The following is a 19,466-nucleotide window of genomic DNA, read 5'->3' as shown; positions in this document are numbered from 1 at the left end:
TTTCCATTCCATTCCTTTCCACATTCCATTCCACATTCCATTCCATTTCATACAACATTTTATTCCACATTTAATTCCATTCCATTCAACTTTCCATTCCACATTTCAATCCATTCCATTCCACATTCCATCTCATTCCATTCCACTTTCCATTACACATTTCATTCCACATTCCATTCCATTCCATTGAATGTTCCATTCCACCTTCCATTCTACATGGCATTCCACGTTCCATTCCACTACTTTCCACGTTGCATTCCACGTTGCACTCCACATTTCATTCCTCATTCCATTAAACATTCCAATCTACATTCCATTCCATTCCATTCTACGTTCCATTCTACGCTCCATTCCACCTTCCATTCCACATTCCATTCCACGATCCATTGCATTCCATTCCACGTTCCATTCCACATTCCATTCCATTCCATTCCACAGTCCATACCTTTCCATTCTATTCCATTCTACATTCGATTCCATTGCATTCCAGATTCCTTTCCTCATTCCATTCCATTCCATTCCACATCCCATTCCCCTTCCATTCCACATTCCATTCCCCTTCCATTCCACATTCCATTCCACTCCATTCCACTTTCCATTAAACGGTGCATTCCACATTACTTTCTTCGTTCCATTCAACGTTCCATTTCAATTTCCATTCCACTTTCCCTTCCATTACATTCCACGTTCCATTGCACATTCCATTCCATTCCATTCCACTTTCTATTCCACATTCCATTCCACATTCCATTCCTTTCCATTCCACATTCCTTTACATTCCATTCAACTTTCCATTCCATTGAATTCCACATTCCATTCCATGTTCGATTAGATTGCTTTCCATTTAATTTTCCCCATTCCATTCAACATTCCATTCCACATTCCATTCCGTTCCATTCCACGTTCCATTCCACATTCCATTCCTCATTCCTTTCCTTTCCATTCCATTCCACATTCCATTCCCTTCCATTCCACATTACATTCCACGGTCCATTGCATTCAATTCCACATTCCATTCCCTTCCATTACACATTCCATTCCACGTTCCATTCCACCTTACATTCCACGTTCAATTGCATTCCATTCAACATTCCAAAACATTCCATTCTATTCCATTCCGGATTCCATTCCACTGCATTCCACACTCTATTCCACATTACATTACATTCCATTCCACATCCCATTCCACACTCCCTTCCATTCCATTCCACATCCCATTCCACATTCCCTTCCATTCCGTTCCATATTCCATTCCATTTCATTGCACATTCCATTCCTTTCGATTCCACATTTCATTCCACATTCAATTCCACGTTCCATTCCACGTTCCATTCCATTCCTTTCCACATTAGTTTCTACATTCCATTCCATATTCCTTTCCAGATTCCATTCTGTTCCTAGCACATGCCATTCCACATTCCATTCCACATTCTATTCCATATTCCATTCCATTCCATTCTATTCCTCATTCCATTCCGCATTCTTTTCCACATTCCATTCCACATTCCATTCCATTCCACATTGCATTCCATTCCATTCCACCTTCCATTCCATTCCATTCCACATTCCATTCCACCTTCCATTCCACATTCCATTCCATTTCTTTCCACAATCCCCTCCACATTCCATTATATTGCCTTCCATGTTCGATTCAACTTTCCATTCCCTTTCATTCCACACTGCATTCCACCTTCCATTGTACGTTCCCTTCCATGTTGCATTCCATAATCCTTTCCATTCCATTCCACGTTCCGTTCCACTTTCCATTCCACATTCCATTCCATTGCATTCCACTTTCCTTTCCATTGCATTCCATTCAACATTCCATTCCACTTTACTTTCCATTCCATTCCACGATCCATTCCGTTCCATTCCACCTTCCATTTCGTTGCATTCCACAATCCATTCTGCATTCCATTTCACTTTCCATTCCACGTTCCATTTCACATTCCATTCTGTTACTTTTCATTCCATTCCATATTCTATATTCCCTTCAACTTTCCACACCACATTCCATTGCACATTCCATTCCGTTCCATTCCACTTTCCATTCCACATTCCATTCCTTTCCTTTCCACATTGCATTCCATTTCATTCCCCCTTCCATTTCATTCCTTTCCACATTCCATTCCACATTCCATTCCACATTCCTTTCCATTTCATTCCACGTTTCATTCCACATTGCATTCCATTCCTTTCCACGTTCCATTCCACTTTCCATTCCACGTTCCATTCCATTCCATTCCACACTCCATTCCACCTTCCCTTCTATGTTCCATTCCAAGTTCCATTCCAAGTTACATTTTACATTCCATTCAAAGTTCCATTCCACATTCCATTCCAAATTCCATTCCACGTTCCATTCCACGTTGCATTCCATTCAAATTCCCTTTCAAATTCCATTGCATTCCATTAAATTCCACTTTCCATTCCACATTCCATTCCAGTGCATTCCACATTCCATTACACATTCCATTCCACTTTCCATTCCATTCTTTTCCACGTTACATTCCATGTTCCATTAGACGTTCCATTCCACGTTCCATTCCACGTTCCACTCCATTCCATTCCACTTTCCATTCCCTATTCCATTCCATTCCATTCCACAGTCCATTCCATTCCATTCCACGCTCCATTCCACTTTCCATTCCACGTCCATTCCACGTTCCATTCCACGTTCCTTTCCACATTCCAATCCATTCCATTCCACGTTCCATTCCACATTCCATTCCATCTTCCATTCCACGTTCCAGTCCACGTTCCAGTCCACGTTCCATTCCTTTCCATTCCACGATAAATTCCACGTTCCATTCCAAATTCCATTCCATTCCATTCCAACTTCCTTTCCACATTCCTTTCCATTCCCTTATACTTTCCATTACATTCCATTCCAGCTTCCATTCCACATTCCATTCCACATTCCATTCCTCTTCCCATTCCATTCCATTCCACATTCCATTGCATTCCTTTCCACTTTCCATTCCACATTCCATTCCATTACATTCAACATTCCTTTCCACATTCCATTCCATTCCATTACACTTTCCACTCCATTCCATTCCAGCTTCCATTCCACATTCCATTCCACATTCCATTCCACATTAAATTCCTCTTTCCATTCCATTCCATTCCACATTCCATTGCATTCCAATCCACTTTCCATTCCACATTCCATTCCATTCCAGATTCCATTCCACATTCCGTTCCATATTCCATTCCATTCCATTCCACATTCCATTCCACGTTCCAATCCATTCCATTCCTTGCTCTATTCCACCTTCCATTCCACGTTCCATTCTACTTTCCATTGCACGTTCCGTTCCATTCCATTCCACTTTCCTTTACACTTTGCACTCCTCATTTCATTCCAAATTATGTTAAACGTTCAATTCCACATTACATTCCATTCCATTCCACATTACATTCCATTGCAGTCCACATTGCTTTCCACATTCCAATCCATTTATTTAAACATTCCATTCCATGCCATTCCACATTCCATTCCATCTTCCATTCCATTCCACATTCCATTCCAAATTCCATTCCACACTCGATTCCATACCGTTCCACATTCCATTCCACATTCTCTTACATTCCATTGCACGTTCCATTCCACTTTCCATTCCACGTTCAATTCCACTTTCTATTCCACATTCCATTCCTTTCCATTCCATTCCATTCCATTCTATTCCACCTTCCATTTCACATGACATTCCATTGCATTGCATATTCCATTCCACATTCAATTCCACATTCCTTTCCACATTCCATTCCATTCCATTCAACGTTCCATTCCACGTTGCATTCCACATTCCATTCCACGTTTCATTCCATGTTCCATACCATTCCATTCCACATTCCATTCCACTTTCCATTCCATTCCATTCCACGTTCCATTCCACATTCCTTTGAACATTCCATTCGACGTTCCATTGCACATTCCCTTACACATTTCATTCCACGTACCATTCCATGTTCCATTCCATTCCATTACACTTACCATTCCGTCTTCCATTCCATTGCATTGAACGTACCATTCCACATTCCTTTCCATTCCATTCCACTTTCCATTGTACATTCCATTCCACATTCCACTCCACATTCCATTCCATTGCATTCCACATTCCATTGAACATTGCATTCCATTCCATTCCATATTCCATTCCAGATTCCATTCCATTCCATTCCACATTCCATTCCATTCGATTCCACATTCTATTCTACATTCCATTCCACATTCTATTCTACTTTCCATTCCACATTCCATTCCATTCCATTCCACATTCTATTCTACATTCCATTCCACATTCCATTCCATTACTTTCCACATTCCATTCCACATTTCATTCCACATTGCATTCCAAATTCCCATTCACATTCCATTCCATTCCATTCCACATTCCATTCCACATTCCATTCCATTCCATTACACATCCCATACCACATTCCATTCCACATTCCATTCTATTATGTTTCACATTGCATACCACATTCAGTTTCATTCCATTCTACGTTCCATTGCATTACATTCTACATTCCATTCCACATTTCATTCCACGTTCCATTCCATTCGAATACACTTTCCATTCCACGTTCCATTTCACTTTCCATTCCATTACATTCCCATTTCCCTTCTACATTACTTTCAGTTCCATTCCATTCCACATTCCATTCCACTTTCCATTCCATTCCATTCCACATTCCGTTCCAGATTCCATTCCATTTCATTCGACATTCCATTCCACATTCCATTCCATTCCATTCCACATTCCGTTCTACGTTCCCTTCCATTCCATTACACTTTCCATTCCATACCATTCCACATTCCATTTCACATACCATTCCATTCCATTTGACATTCCATTGTACTCCATTGCACATTTGATTACATTGCATTCCACATTCCTTTCCATTCCTTTGCACTTTCCATTCCTTTCCACAGTCCACTCCACATTACATTCCATGTTTCTTTCCATTCCATTCCACGTTCCATTCCACGATCCATTCCATGCTCCACTCCATTCCATTCCACGTTGCATTTCACATTCCATTCCACTACATTTCAAGTTCCTTTCCACATTCCATTCCACATTCCTTTCGACTTTCCTTTGCGTTCCATTCCACATTCCATTCCACATTCCACTCGGCATTCCATTCTACATTCCATTCCACATTCCATTCCAGATTCCATTCCATTCCTTTCCGCATTTCATTCCACATTCCATTACACTTTCCTTTACAAGTTCCATTACCCATTCCATTCCACTTTCCATTCCATTCCATTCCTCGTTTCATTCCACATTCCATTCCATTACATTCCACTTTCCATTCCACATTCCATTCCACATTCCATTCCACATTCCATTCCACGTTCCATTCCATTCCATTCCACATTCCATTCCACATTCCATTACACGTTCCATTCCAAGTTCCATTCCCCGTTCCATTCCACTTTCCATTCCATTCCATTCCTCGTTTCCTTGTATATTTCTTTGCATTACATTCCACATTACATTCCACATTACATTCCACATTACATTTCGTTCCATTCCATATTCCATTCCACATTCCATTCCACATAACATTCCATTCCCTTCCATATTCCATTCCATATTCCATTCTACATTCCATTCCATTCCGTTCCATATTCCGAAGCACATTCCATTCAACATTCCATTCCACAGTCCTTTCATTTCGATTCTACATTACTTTCCACATTCCACTCCATTCCATTCCACATTCCATTAAACATTCCATTCCACATTCCATTCCATTCCTTTCCACATTCCATTACACGTTGCATTGAATTCTATACCACGTTAAATTGCATGATACATTCCACTTTCCATTCCATTCCGTTCCATATTCCGAAGCACATTCCATTCAACATTCCATTCCACAGTCCTTTCGTTTCGATTGTACTTTACATTCCACATTCCACTCCATTCCATTCCACATTCCATTAAACATTGCATTCCACATTCCATTCTATTCCTTTCCGCATTCCATTACACGTTTCATTCCATTCTATACCACATTAAATTCCATGATACATTCCACATTCCAGTCCACATTCCATTCCAAATTCCATTTCACATTGCATTCCACATTCCATTCCACATTCCATTCCACATTGCATGCCACATTCCATTCCATTCCATTCCACATTCCATTCCACATTCCATTCCACGGTCCAATCCATTCCATACCACATTCCATTCCACATTCCACTACATTTCATTCCACGATGCATTCCACGTTCCATTCCACGTTCCATTCCACGATCCATTTCACATCCCATTCCATTCTATTTCTCATTCCATACCATTCTATACCATTCCATTCCACAATCCATTCCATTACATTCCACTTTTGATTCCACATTCCATTCCACATTGCATTCGGTTCCATTCCACATTCCATTCCGCACTCCATTCCACATTCCATTCCACTTAACATTACTTTCCATTCCACTTTCCATTCCATGTGCCATTCCACATTCCATTCCATTTCATTACACATTACATTGCATTCCATTCCACATTCCTTTACACATTCCATTCCATTCCATTCCACTTTCCATTCCATTCAATTTCACATTCCATTCCACATTCTATTCCACATTCCATTCCACGTTCCATTCCATTCCATTCCACATTCCATTCCATTCTACTTTCCATTCCATTCCATTCCATGTTCCATTCCAATTTCCATTAAATTCCATTCCACATTTCAGTCTATTTCGGTCCACATTCCATTCCACTTTCCATTCCACATTCCATTCCACATTCCCTTCCATTCCATTACACGTTCCATTCCACTCTCAATTCCACATTCCATTCCACATTCCTTTCCTTTCCATTCCACATTTCATTCCACTTTCTATCCCATGTTCAATTCCACATACCGTTCCACGTTCCATTCCATGTTACATTCCACGTTCTATTCCATTGCATTTCACTTTCCATTCCACATTCCATTCCATTCTATTCCAAATTCCATTCCACATTCCATTTCTCTTTCCATTCAATTCCATTCTGCGTTCAATTCTACTTTGATTTCCATTCCATTCCACGTTCCATTCCACATTCCATTGCATTACTTTCCAAGTTCCAATCCACACTATATTCCACATTCCATTCCACATTCTTTTCCGTTCCATTCCACATTCCTTTCCACAATCCATTCCATATTCCAATCCACTTTCCATTCCACATTCCATGAAATTCCCTGCCAAATTCCATTCCACATTCCATTCCATTCCATTCCACACTCCTGTCCACCTTCCATTCCACATTCGATTCTACTTTCCATTCCACGTTCCATTCTATTTCATTCCATGTTCCATTCCACAATCCACTCCATGCCATTCCACTTTCCATTCCACATTCCATTCCACATTGCATTCCGTTACATTCCACGTTCCATTCCACTCTCAATTCCACATTCCATTCCACATTCCTTTCCATTGCGTTCCACATTTCATTCCACTTTCTATCCCACGTTCAATTCCACATTCCATTCCACGTTCCATTCCATGTTACATTCCACGTTCTATTCCATTGCATTTCACGTTCCATTCCACATTCCATTCCATTCCATTCCAAATTCCATTCCATATTCCATTTCTCTTTCCATTCAATTCCATTCCGCGTTCAATTCCACTTTCAATTCCATTCCATTCCACAGTCCATTTCGCATTCCATTGCATTACACTCCATGTTCCATTCCACATTATATTCCACATTCCATTCCTCATTCTTTTCCGTTCCATTCCCATTCCATTCCACAATCCATTCCATATTCCAATCCACTTTCCCTTCCACATTCCATGAAATTCCCTGCCATATTCCATTCCACATTCCATTCCATTCTACACTACATTCCACATTCCATTCCACATTCCATTCCATTTCAGTCCACCTTCCATTCCATATTCGATTCCACTTTCCATTCCACCTTCCATTTGATTTCATTCCATGTTCCATTCCTCATTCTATTCCATGCCATTCCACTTTCCATTCCACATTTCATTCCACATTACATTCCGTTCCATTCCACGTTCCATTCCACATTGCATTCCATTCCGCTCCACATTCTATTCCATTACACTCCATATTTCTTTCCACATTCGCTTCCATTCCATTCCACATCCTATTCCACTTTCCATTCCATTGCATTCCATTCCATTCCACTTTCCATTCCACATTCCATTCCATTGCATTCCATTCCACGTTCCATTCCACGTTCCATTCCACCATCCTTTCCATTGCTTTCCACGGTCCTTTCCACACTCAATTCCACATTCCATTGCACATTCCATTCCATATTCCATGCCACGTTCAATTCCTCATTCCTTTCCAGGTTCCATTTCACGTTCCTTTCCATTACATTTCACGTTCCATTCCATTCCATTTCAAGTTTCATTCCACATTCCAATCCAGTTTCCATTCCACATTCCATTCCATTCCATTCCACGTTCCATTCCACGTTCCATTACAGGTTCCAATCCATTGCATTCCACGTTGCATTTGATATTAAATTGAATTGCATTCCTTCTCATTCCACATTCCATTCCACAATCCATTGCAAATTCCATTCCACTTTCCATTCCACATTCCATTAAATTCCGTTCCACATTACATTCTGTTCCATTCTACATTCCATTCCATTCCGTTCTACTTTCCATTCCATTGCACTCCACATTTCATTCCACATTCCCTTCCATTCCATTGCACATTCCATTCCATGTTCCATTCCATTCCATTCCATGTTCCATTCCACGTTTCATTCCACATTCCATTCCACATTCCATTCCATATTCCATTCCTTTCCATTCCGAATTCTATTCCACATTCCATTCCACATTCGAATCCATTCCATTCCACATTATATTCCACATTCCATTTCATTCCATTCCATATTCCATTCTCATTCCATTGCATTACATTCCACATTCCATTCCACATTCCATTCCATTCCATTTCACATTTCATACCACATTCCATTCCATTGCATTCCACATTCCTTTCCACATTCCATTCCATGTTCCATTCTGCATTAAATTCCACGTTCCATTCCATGCAATTCTCTGTTCCATTCCATTCCATTCCACTTTCCTTTTCATTCTGTTCCACATTCCATTCCACATTCCATTTCATATTCCGTTCCACATTCTTTTTCAATTTCCTTTCCATTAAATTCCTTTCAATTCCACATTCCAATCCATTTAATTCCACATTTCTTTCCACATTCCATTACATATTACATTCCATTCCAATCTATTCCACATTCCATTCCTTTCCATTAAACAATCCATTCCACATTGCATTCCACGTTCCATTCCACGTTCCATTCCGTTGCATTCCACATTCCAATCCATTCCATTCCATATTCCCTTCCATTCAAATCCACATTCCATTCCATTGCATTCCAGTGCATTCCGCATTCCATTCCATTCCTTTCCATTCCATTCCATTCCGTCCCATTCCATTCCACATTCCATTCCATTGCATTCTGCATTCCATTCCATTCCATTCCATTCAATTCCATATTCCAGTCCATTCCTTTGCATTCCACATTCCATTCAATTCCATTCCACATTCCATTCCATTCCATTCCACATTCCATTCCATTCCATTCAACAATCCATTCCACATTCCGTTCCGCATTCCATTCCACGTTGCATTCCATTGCATTCCACATTCCAATCCATTCCATTCCACATTCATTTCCATTCAAATTCACATTCCATTCCATTGCATTCCATTCCATTCAACATTCCATTCCCTTCCATTCCATTCCATTCCGTTCCATTCCATTCCATTCCACATTCAATTCCATTGCATTCCGCATTCCATTCCATTCCATTCCATTCACTGCCACATTCCAGTGCATTCCATTGCTTTCCACATTCCATTCCATTCCATTCCACAGTCCATTCCTTTCCATTCCATTCCATGCCAGTCCATATTCCATTCCACTTTCCATACCACGTCGCATTCGATGTTTCATTCCACGTCCTATTCAATTCCATTCCACATACCATTCCACATTCCATTCCACATTCCATTCCACGTTCCATTCCACCTTCCATTGCACGTTCGATTCCACTTTCCACTCCATGTTCCTTTCCATTCCATTCCGCGTTCCATTCCACTTTGCATTACACATTACATTCCACATTGCATTCCAAGTTCCCTTCCCCTTTCATTTCCAGTTTCTGTTCCAACTTCCATTCCACGTACCATTTCCTTCCATTCCACATTGCATTCCACGTTCCATTCCACGTTCTGTTCCACTTTCCTTTCCACCTTGCATTGCACGTTCCATTCCACTTTCCACTTCACGTTCCATTTCATTCCTTTCCACGTTCCATTACACTTTCCATTCCACGTTCCATTCCAAGTTCCGTTCCACCTTCCATTCCACTTTCCATTCCAACTTCCATTCCACTTTCCATTTCACATTGCATTCCACATTAAATTTCATTCCGTTCCACGTTCCATTCCACATTCTGTTCCACGTTCCTTTCCACCTTGCATTAGAGATTCCGTTCCACTTTCCATTCCCTTCCATTCCACGTTCCTTTTCACGTTCCATTAGATATCATTCCACTTTCCATTCCATATTCCATTCCAATGCATTCCACATGCCATTCCATTCCATTCCAAGTTCCATTCCACTTTGCATTCCATTTCATTCCACATTCCATTCCATTACATTGCACGTTCCATTCTACATTCCTTTCCCTTCCACATTCCGTTCAATTCCATTACATTCCGTGTTCCATTCCATTCCATTCCACCTTCCATTCCATTGCATTCCAGTTATATTCCATGTTCCATTCTATTCCAATACATTCCACATTCAATTCTATTTTTTTCCACATTCCATTCCACCTTCCATTCCATTCCATTCCCCATTCCGTTCCATTAAATTCCACATTCCATTCTGTTCCATTACGTTCCACATTCCATTCCATTTCATTCCACATTCCATTCCACATTCCATTGCATTCCATTCCACGTTCCATTCCATTCCATTCCACATTCAATTCCTCATTCAATTCTATTCCATTCCACATTCCATTCCATTCCATTCCACATTCCATTCGATTCCATTCTACATTCCTTTCCTCATTCCATTCCATTCAATTCCACATTCCATTCCAATCCATTCCACATTCCATTTGATACCACATTCCATTCCTTTCCATTCCATTCCACTTTCCATTACATTGAATTCCACCTTCCATTTCATTCCATTCCACGTTCCATTCCATTCCATTCCATTGCACGTTCCATTCCACATACCATTTCATTCCATTACACATTCCACTTCATTCCATTCCACATTCCATTCCGCATTCCATTCCATTCGATGCCACATTTAATTCAACTTTCCTTTTCATTCCATTCCACATTCTTTTCCACATTCCATTCCATTTCTTCCCATTCCCTTCCACATTCCATTCCACCTTCCATTCCATTACACGTTCCATTCCATTGCATTCCACATTCCATTCCATTCCACATTCCATTCTATTCCATTCCACATTCCTTTCCATGCCATTAAACTTTCCATTCCACTTTCCATTCCAGTCCATCCCACAATCCTTTCCATGCCATTCCACATTCCATTCCACCTTCCACTCCTTTCCATTTCACATTCCTTTCCTTTCCAATTCATTCCAGTCTACATTCCATTCCACTGCATTGCATTCCACATTCCATTCCATTGCATTCCACACTCCTGTCCATTCCATTCCATTCCACATTCCATTCCATCCTACGTTCCATTCCAATACCTTCCACTATTCTTTCCATGTTCCATTCCACGTTCCATTCCATGTTCCTTTCTGCTTTCCATTCCACATTCCATGCCATTACATTCCACGTTCCATTCCATTCCATTCCATTCCACGTTCCATTCCACTTTCCATTCCAAATTCCATTCAAATCCACTCCACACTCCATTCCATTCCATTCCACTTTCCATTCCATTCCGTTCCATTCCCTTCTATATTCCAATACACATTCCTTTCCATACCATTGCATATTCCATTCCATTCCATTCCACATTCCATTTCACATTCTATTCCAATGCATTCCACTTTCCCTTCCATTCCATTCCTCATTCCATTCCGTTCCATTCCACATTCCATTCCATTCAATTCCACATTACACATTGCATTCCATGTTACATTCTAGGTTCCATTCCACATTCCATTCCACCTTCCATTCCATGTTCCATTCCATTCCATTCCACGTTCCATTCCATTCCATTCCGCGTTCCATTCCACTTTCCATTCCATTCCATTCGACATTCCATTCCATTCCACGTTCCATTCCATTCCATTCCACCTTCCATTCCACATTCCATTCCATTCCATTCCACTTTCCGATCCACATTCCATTCCTTTCCATTCCATATTCCATTCCACGTTCCATTCCATTGTATTACACATTCCTTTCCACATTCCCTTATACATTCCATTTCAACCGATTCCATTCCACATTCCATTCCATTCCACTCCACTTTCCGTTTCATTCCTATCCACATTCCAATCCATTCCATTCGCTTCCATTCCAGATTGCATTCCACATTCAATTCCAATCCATTCCATTTCACTTTCCATTCCATTCCATTCCACATTCCATGCCATTCCATTCCACGTTCCATTCCATTCCATTGCGCATTCCCTTCACACAATCCATTCCATAATCCATTCCATTAGATTCCAATCCACTTTGCATTCCATTCCATTCCATTCCACATTCCATTCCATTCTATCGCATTCCATTGCACATTGTATTCCACATTCAACTCCATTCCATTTCATTGCACATTCCATTCAATTCCATACCAAATTCCATGGCATTCCAGTCCACATTCCATTCCTTTCTATTCCATTCCACATTCCATTCCACATTCCAATCCATTCACCATACTATTCCACGTTCCTTCTCATTCCATTCCAATTGCCATTCCATTCTATTACATATTCCATTCCATACCATTTCATATTCCATTCCATTCTTTTACACATTCCATTCCACATTCGATTCCATTCCATTCCACATTCCATTCCATTCCACATTCCATTCCATTCCACTTTCCATTCCATTCCACATTCCATTCCACGTTCCTTTCCATTCTATTGCACATTCCATTCCACTTTCCATTCCATTCAATTCCATTCCATATTCCATTCCATTCCATTCCATTCCACATTCCATTCCATTTGATTCCACATTCCTTTCAATTCCATTCCTTTCCATTTCAAATTCCATTCCACAATCCATTCCATTCCATTCCAATTCCTATTCCAAGTTCCATTCCACATTCCATTCCACGTTCCATTCCGCATTGCATTCCACATTCCGTGCCATTGCATTCCACATTCCAATCCATTACATTCCATTCCATTCCACATTCCATGACACATTCCATTCCATTCCATTCCAAATTCCGTTCCTTTCCTATCCAAATTCCATTCCATTCAATTCCACTTTTCATTCCACTCCATTCCATTCCATTCTACTTTCCATTACACATTCCATTCCACTCCATTCCACATTTCATTCTATTCCATTCCTTTCCATTCCACATTCCATTCTATTCCACATTCCATTCCATTCCATTCCACACTCTTATCCGTATTCCATTCCACATTACGCTCCATTCGTTTCCATTCCAGTTTCCATTCCATTCCATTCCACTTTCCGTTTCATTCCATTCCATATTCCATTCCATTCCATTCGATTCCATTCCACATTCCCTTCCATTACATTCTACTTTCCATTCAATTCCATTCGACATTCCATTACATTCCAATCGATTCCATTCCACGTTCCATTCCAATCCATTCCATTCTCTTCCCCCTTCCCTTGAAAATTCCTTTCCATTCCATCTCACATTCCATTGCATTCCATTCCAAATTCCATTCCATTCCATTCCTCATTTCATTCCATTCCATTTCACATTCCACTCCATTTCATTCCACTTTCCATTCCATTCCAGTTGGCATTCAATTCCATTCCACATTCCATTCCATTCTATTTCTCATTGCATTCCATTCCATACCATTCCTTTCCATTCCATTCTGTGTTGCATTCCATTCCATTCCACGTTCCATTCCATTCTATTCCACATTCCATTGTAAATTCCATTCGACTTTCCATTCCTTGCCATTCCGTATTCCATTCCAGATTCCGTTCAATTCCATTCCAGTCCATTCCATATTCCATTCCATTCCTTTCCATTCCACATTCCAGTCCATTCCATAACACATTCCATTCCATTCAATTACATATTCCTTTCCATTCCAATGCTCATTCCACCTTCCATTCCACTTTCCATTCCTTGTTCGATTCCACTTTCCATTCCATTCCACTTTCCATTCCACGTTGCATTCCATTCTGTCTTTCTTTCAATTCCACATTCCATTCCAAATTTCATTCCACATATCATTGCATTCCATAACACATTCAATTCCATTCCACATTCCATTCCTTTCCGTTTCACATTCCACATTCCGTTCCATTCCATTCCATATTCTACATTCCATTCCACTTTCCATTCCACGTTAGATTACACATTCCTTTCCACATTCATTCCATTCCATTCTGTGTTCCATTTAACTTTCCATTCCATTCCATTCCACTTTCCATTCCACTTTCCATTCCATTCTATTCCATGTACCAATTCACATTCTATTCCATTCCATTCCATATTCCATTCCATTACATTCCACATTCCATTCCATTCCACATTCCATTCCACATTGCTTTCCATTCCATTCTACATTCCATTCCACTTTCCGTTCAGTTGCGTTCCACATTCCATTCCATTCCATTCCATTCCACAATCCATTCCACATTCCTTTCCGTGCCATTCCCGTTTCCATTCCACATTCCATTCAATTCCAATCCACATTCCTTTCCATTACATTACATTCCATTCCAGTCCTCATTCCATTCCATTCAATTCCATTCCACATTCCATTCCATTCCATTCCATTCTACATCCCATTCCATTCAATTCCACATTCCATTAAATTCCATTCCACTTTGCATTCCATTCCATTCCATGTTCCATTCCATTTCATTCCATGTTCCATTCCACGTTCCATTCCATTTTCCCTTCAATGTTCCATTCCACATTCCATTCCATTCCATTCCACATTTTATTCCATCTCATTCCACATTCCATTTCGCATTAAATTCCATTCCATTCCACATTCCATTCCCCTCCCTTCCACATTGCATTCCACATAGCATTATATTCCATTCAACATTCCTGTCCATTCCATTCCACATTCTGTTCCATTCCATTCTATTCCACATTTAATTCCATTCCATTCCACATCCTTTTCCATGCCACTCCACATTGCATTCCATTCCTTTGCATTCCACATTCCATTCAAAATTCCATTCCACATTCCATTTGATTGCATTCCACATTGCATTCAATTCCGTTCTACATTCCATTCCATTCCATTCCACAATCCTTTCCATTCCATTCCATTCCTTTACACATTCCATTCCAAATGAATTTCCATTCCACCTTCCATTCCACATTCCATTCCTCAGTCCATTCCTTTTCATTCCACATTCCATTCCTGTTTCCATTTCATTTCTTTCCACAATCCATACCAAATTCCATTCCACAATCCATTCCACAGTACAGTCCATTCTGGAATCCATTCCACATTCCATTCAAACTTCCATTACATTTCACGTTGCATTCCACATTCCATGTCATTCCATTCCAGAGTCCATTCCATTCTATTCCACATTCCATTCCATTGCATTCCACTTTACATTCCTTTCCATTCCACATTCCACTCCATTTCATTTCACATTGATTCCATTCCATTCCATTCCATTCCACATTCCATTCCATTCCACGTTCCATTCCACTCCATTCCATATTCCATTCCACATTCCATTCCACTCCATTTCACATTCCATTATATTCCTTCCGTTCCATTCTACATTCCATTCCCATTCCATTTCACTTTCAATTGCAGGTTCCATTCCACGTTCCATTCCACGTTACATTCCACATTCCATGCCACATTTCATTCCAATCCATTTCATGTTCCATTCCACATTCTATTCCATTCCATTCCGCATTCAATTGCATTCCATTCCACGTTGTATTCCACATTCCACCCCATTGCATTCCACATTCCATTCCATTCCATTCCATTCCGCATTTCATACCATTCCATTCCATATTCCATTCCGTTGCATTCCACATTTCATTCCATTCCATTAAACATTGCCTTCCATTGCGTTCCATTCTACATTCCATTCTATTCCACATTCCATTCCATTCAATTCCACATTCCGATCCATTCCATTCCGTACCATTCCTTGTTCCATTCCATTCCGTGCCATTCCACATTCCATTCCATTCTACTCCACATTCCATTCACGTTCCATTCCACGTTCAATTCCGCGTTCCATTCTACATTCTATTCCGCGTTCTGTTCCTAGTTCCTATCTCTTACATTCTATTTTCTGTTCCACTTTCCATTCCACGTTCCACGTTCCATTACACTTTCCATTTCATGTTCAATTCCACTTTCCATTCTATTGCATTCCACCGTCCATTCAATGCTCCATTCCACATTCTTTTCCATTCCATTCCACATTCCATTAAACATTCCTTTCCTTTCCATTCCACATTCCCTTCCACATTGCATTCCATTATATTCCACTTTGCATTCCACGTATCATTCCATTCCATTCCACACTCCATTCCATTCCATTCCACGTTCCTTTCCATTACATTCCCATCCATTCTACATTGCATTCTATTCCACTACACCTTCCATTCCACATTCCACTCCAATTCATTCCACATTCCATTCCACATTCCATTCCATTCCATTCCATGCCAAATTCCATTCCATTCCATTCCACACTCCATTCCTCATTGCATTCTATATTCCATTCTGTGCCATTCCACGTTCCATTCCAGTCCATTACACATTCCATTCCATTCCATTCCACAATCCATTCCATTCCACATTTCATTCCATTCCACATTCCATTCCACATTGCATTCCATTCCATTCCACATTTCATTCTTCATTCCATTCCATTCCCTTCAGCATTCCATTCCATTCCATTCAACATTCCATTCCATTACATTACTTTCCACCTTCCATTCCATTTCATACTGCATTTCATTCCATTCCATCATTGCATTCCACATTCCATTCCACTCCATTCGACATTGCATTGCACATTCCTTTCATTTCCATTCCGCATTCCATTCCATTCCATATTCCATGACACATTCCATTCCATTCCATTCCACATTCCATTCCACATTCTTTTTGATTCCATTCCACATTGCATTCCATTCCAGTCCACTTGCCACTCCATTGCATTCCACATTCCATAACATTCCTATCCACATTCCATTCATTCCCTTCCATATTCCGTTCCATTCAATGCCATTCCACATTCCATTTCCTTTCACCTTCCATTCCTTTCCATTCCACATTCCATTCCACTTTCAATTTCCCTATGCTTTCCATTCCATTCCACTTTGCTTTAAAGGTTCCATTTCACGTTCCATTCCACGTTCCATTACACTTTCAATTCCAGATTCCATTCATTTCTATTCCAGTTTCCATTCCATATTCCATTCCACGTTCCATTCCACATGCCATTCAACATTCCATTGCACATTCCATTCCACATTCCGTTCCATGTTCCATTCCATTCCATTCCCCTTTCCATTACACGGTCCATTCCTTTCCATTCCACCATTCCATTCCACATTTCAATCCATTCCATTTCACATTCCATTCCGCATTTCATTCCAGAATCCATTCCACATTCCAATCCATTCCACGTTCCCTTCCACATTCCTTTCAACATTCCATTCTTTTCCACGTTCCATTCCACATTCCATTCCATTCCATTCCACATTCCATTCCACATTCTATTCCACATTAAATTCCACATTCCATTCCATTCCATTTCAAGTTCTCTTCGACCTTCCATTCCACCTTCCATTCCAGATTCCATTCCAGTTTCCATTCCACACTCCTTTTCATTCCATTCAACATTCCATTCAACAATCCTTTACACGTTCCTTTTCACAATCCATTCCACATTCCATTCCATTCCATTTCACATTTCATTCCATTCCACGTTCCCTTCCACATTCCATTCCGTGTTCCACTCCACATACCATTACATTCCATTCCACCTTCCATTCCATATTCCATTCCATTCAATTCCACTTTCCATTCCACATTCCATTCCATATTCCACTGAAGATTCCATTCTACATTCTATTCCATTCCATTCCACATTCCATTCCATTGCATTCTATTCTATTCCACCTTCCATTGCATGACATTCCATTCCGTATTCCATTCCATTACATTCCATATTCCATTCAATTACATTCCACATTCCATTCCACATGCCATTCCTCATTATATTCCACGTTGACTTCCATTCCATTGCACATTCTATTCCATTCCATTCCACATTCCATTACAATTAATTCCACATTTCATTCCATTCCGTTGCATTCCACATTCCATTCCACATGCCATTCCTCATTATATTCCACGTTGACTTCCATTCCATTGCACATTCTATTCCATTCCATTCCACATTCCATTACAATTAATTCCACATTTCATTCCATTCCGTTGCATTCCACATTCCTTTCCATGCCATTCCGCATACCATTCCATTCCATTCTATTCCACATTCCATTCTATTACATTCCACATTTCATTCAATTACTTTCCACATTCCATTCCACATTCTATTCCATGTTGCTTTCCATTCTCTTCCATATTCTATTCCGTTACATTCCACGTTCCATTCCATTCAATTCTACATTCCATTCCATTTCATTGCATTCCACATTCCATTCCATTCAATTCCGCTTTCCAAAATATTCCATTCCATTATATTACACATTCCTTTCCATTACACTCCACATTCCATTCCCTTCAATTCCACATTCCCTTCCACATTCCATTCCACATTCTTTTCCACATTCCATTCCATTCCATTCAGCATTCCATTCCATTCTATTCCACATTCCATTCCTTATTCTATTCCTTTCCTTTCAACTTTCCATTCCGCATTCCATTCCATTCCATTCCACATTTCATTCCACGTTCCATTCCATTTTCCAATGCATGATCCATTCCACATTCTGTTCGACATTCCTTTCAACGTTCAATTGCATTCCAATCCACTTTCCATTGCATTCTATTCCACATTGCACTTCACATTCTAATCCATTCCATTCCACATTGCATTCCACATTTCATTTCACATTCCATTCCACATTCCACTCCATTCCATTCCACATTCCATTCCAATTTCCATTCCATGTTCCATTCCACGTTCCATTCCACTCCATTCCATGATCCATTTCATTCCATTCCACTTTCCATTTCACATTCC

This window comes from Pongo abelii, chromosome 22 (genome assembly GCF_028885655.2).
Source record: "Pongo abelii isolate AG06213 chromosome 22, NHGRI_mPonAbe1-v2.0_pri, whole genome shotgun sequence".
In the NCBI taxonomy this organism is placed as follows: domain Eukaryota; kingdom Metazoa; phylum Chordata; class Mammalia; order Primates; family Hominidae; genus Pongo; species Pongo abelii.
The sequence above is the reverse complement of the archived record's forward strand: the minus strand, read 5'-3'. Positions refer to the sequence as shown.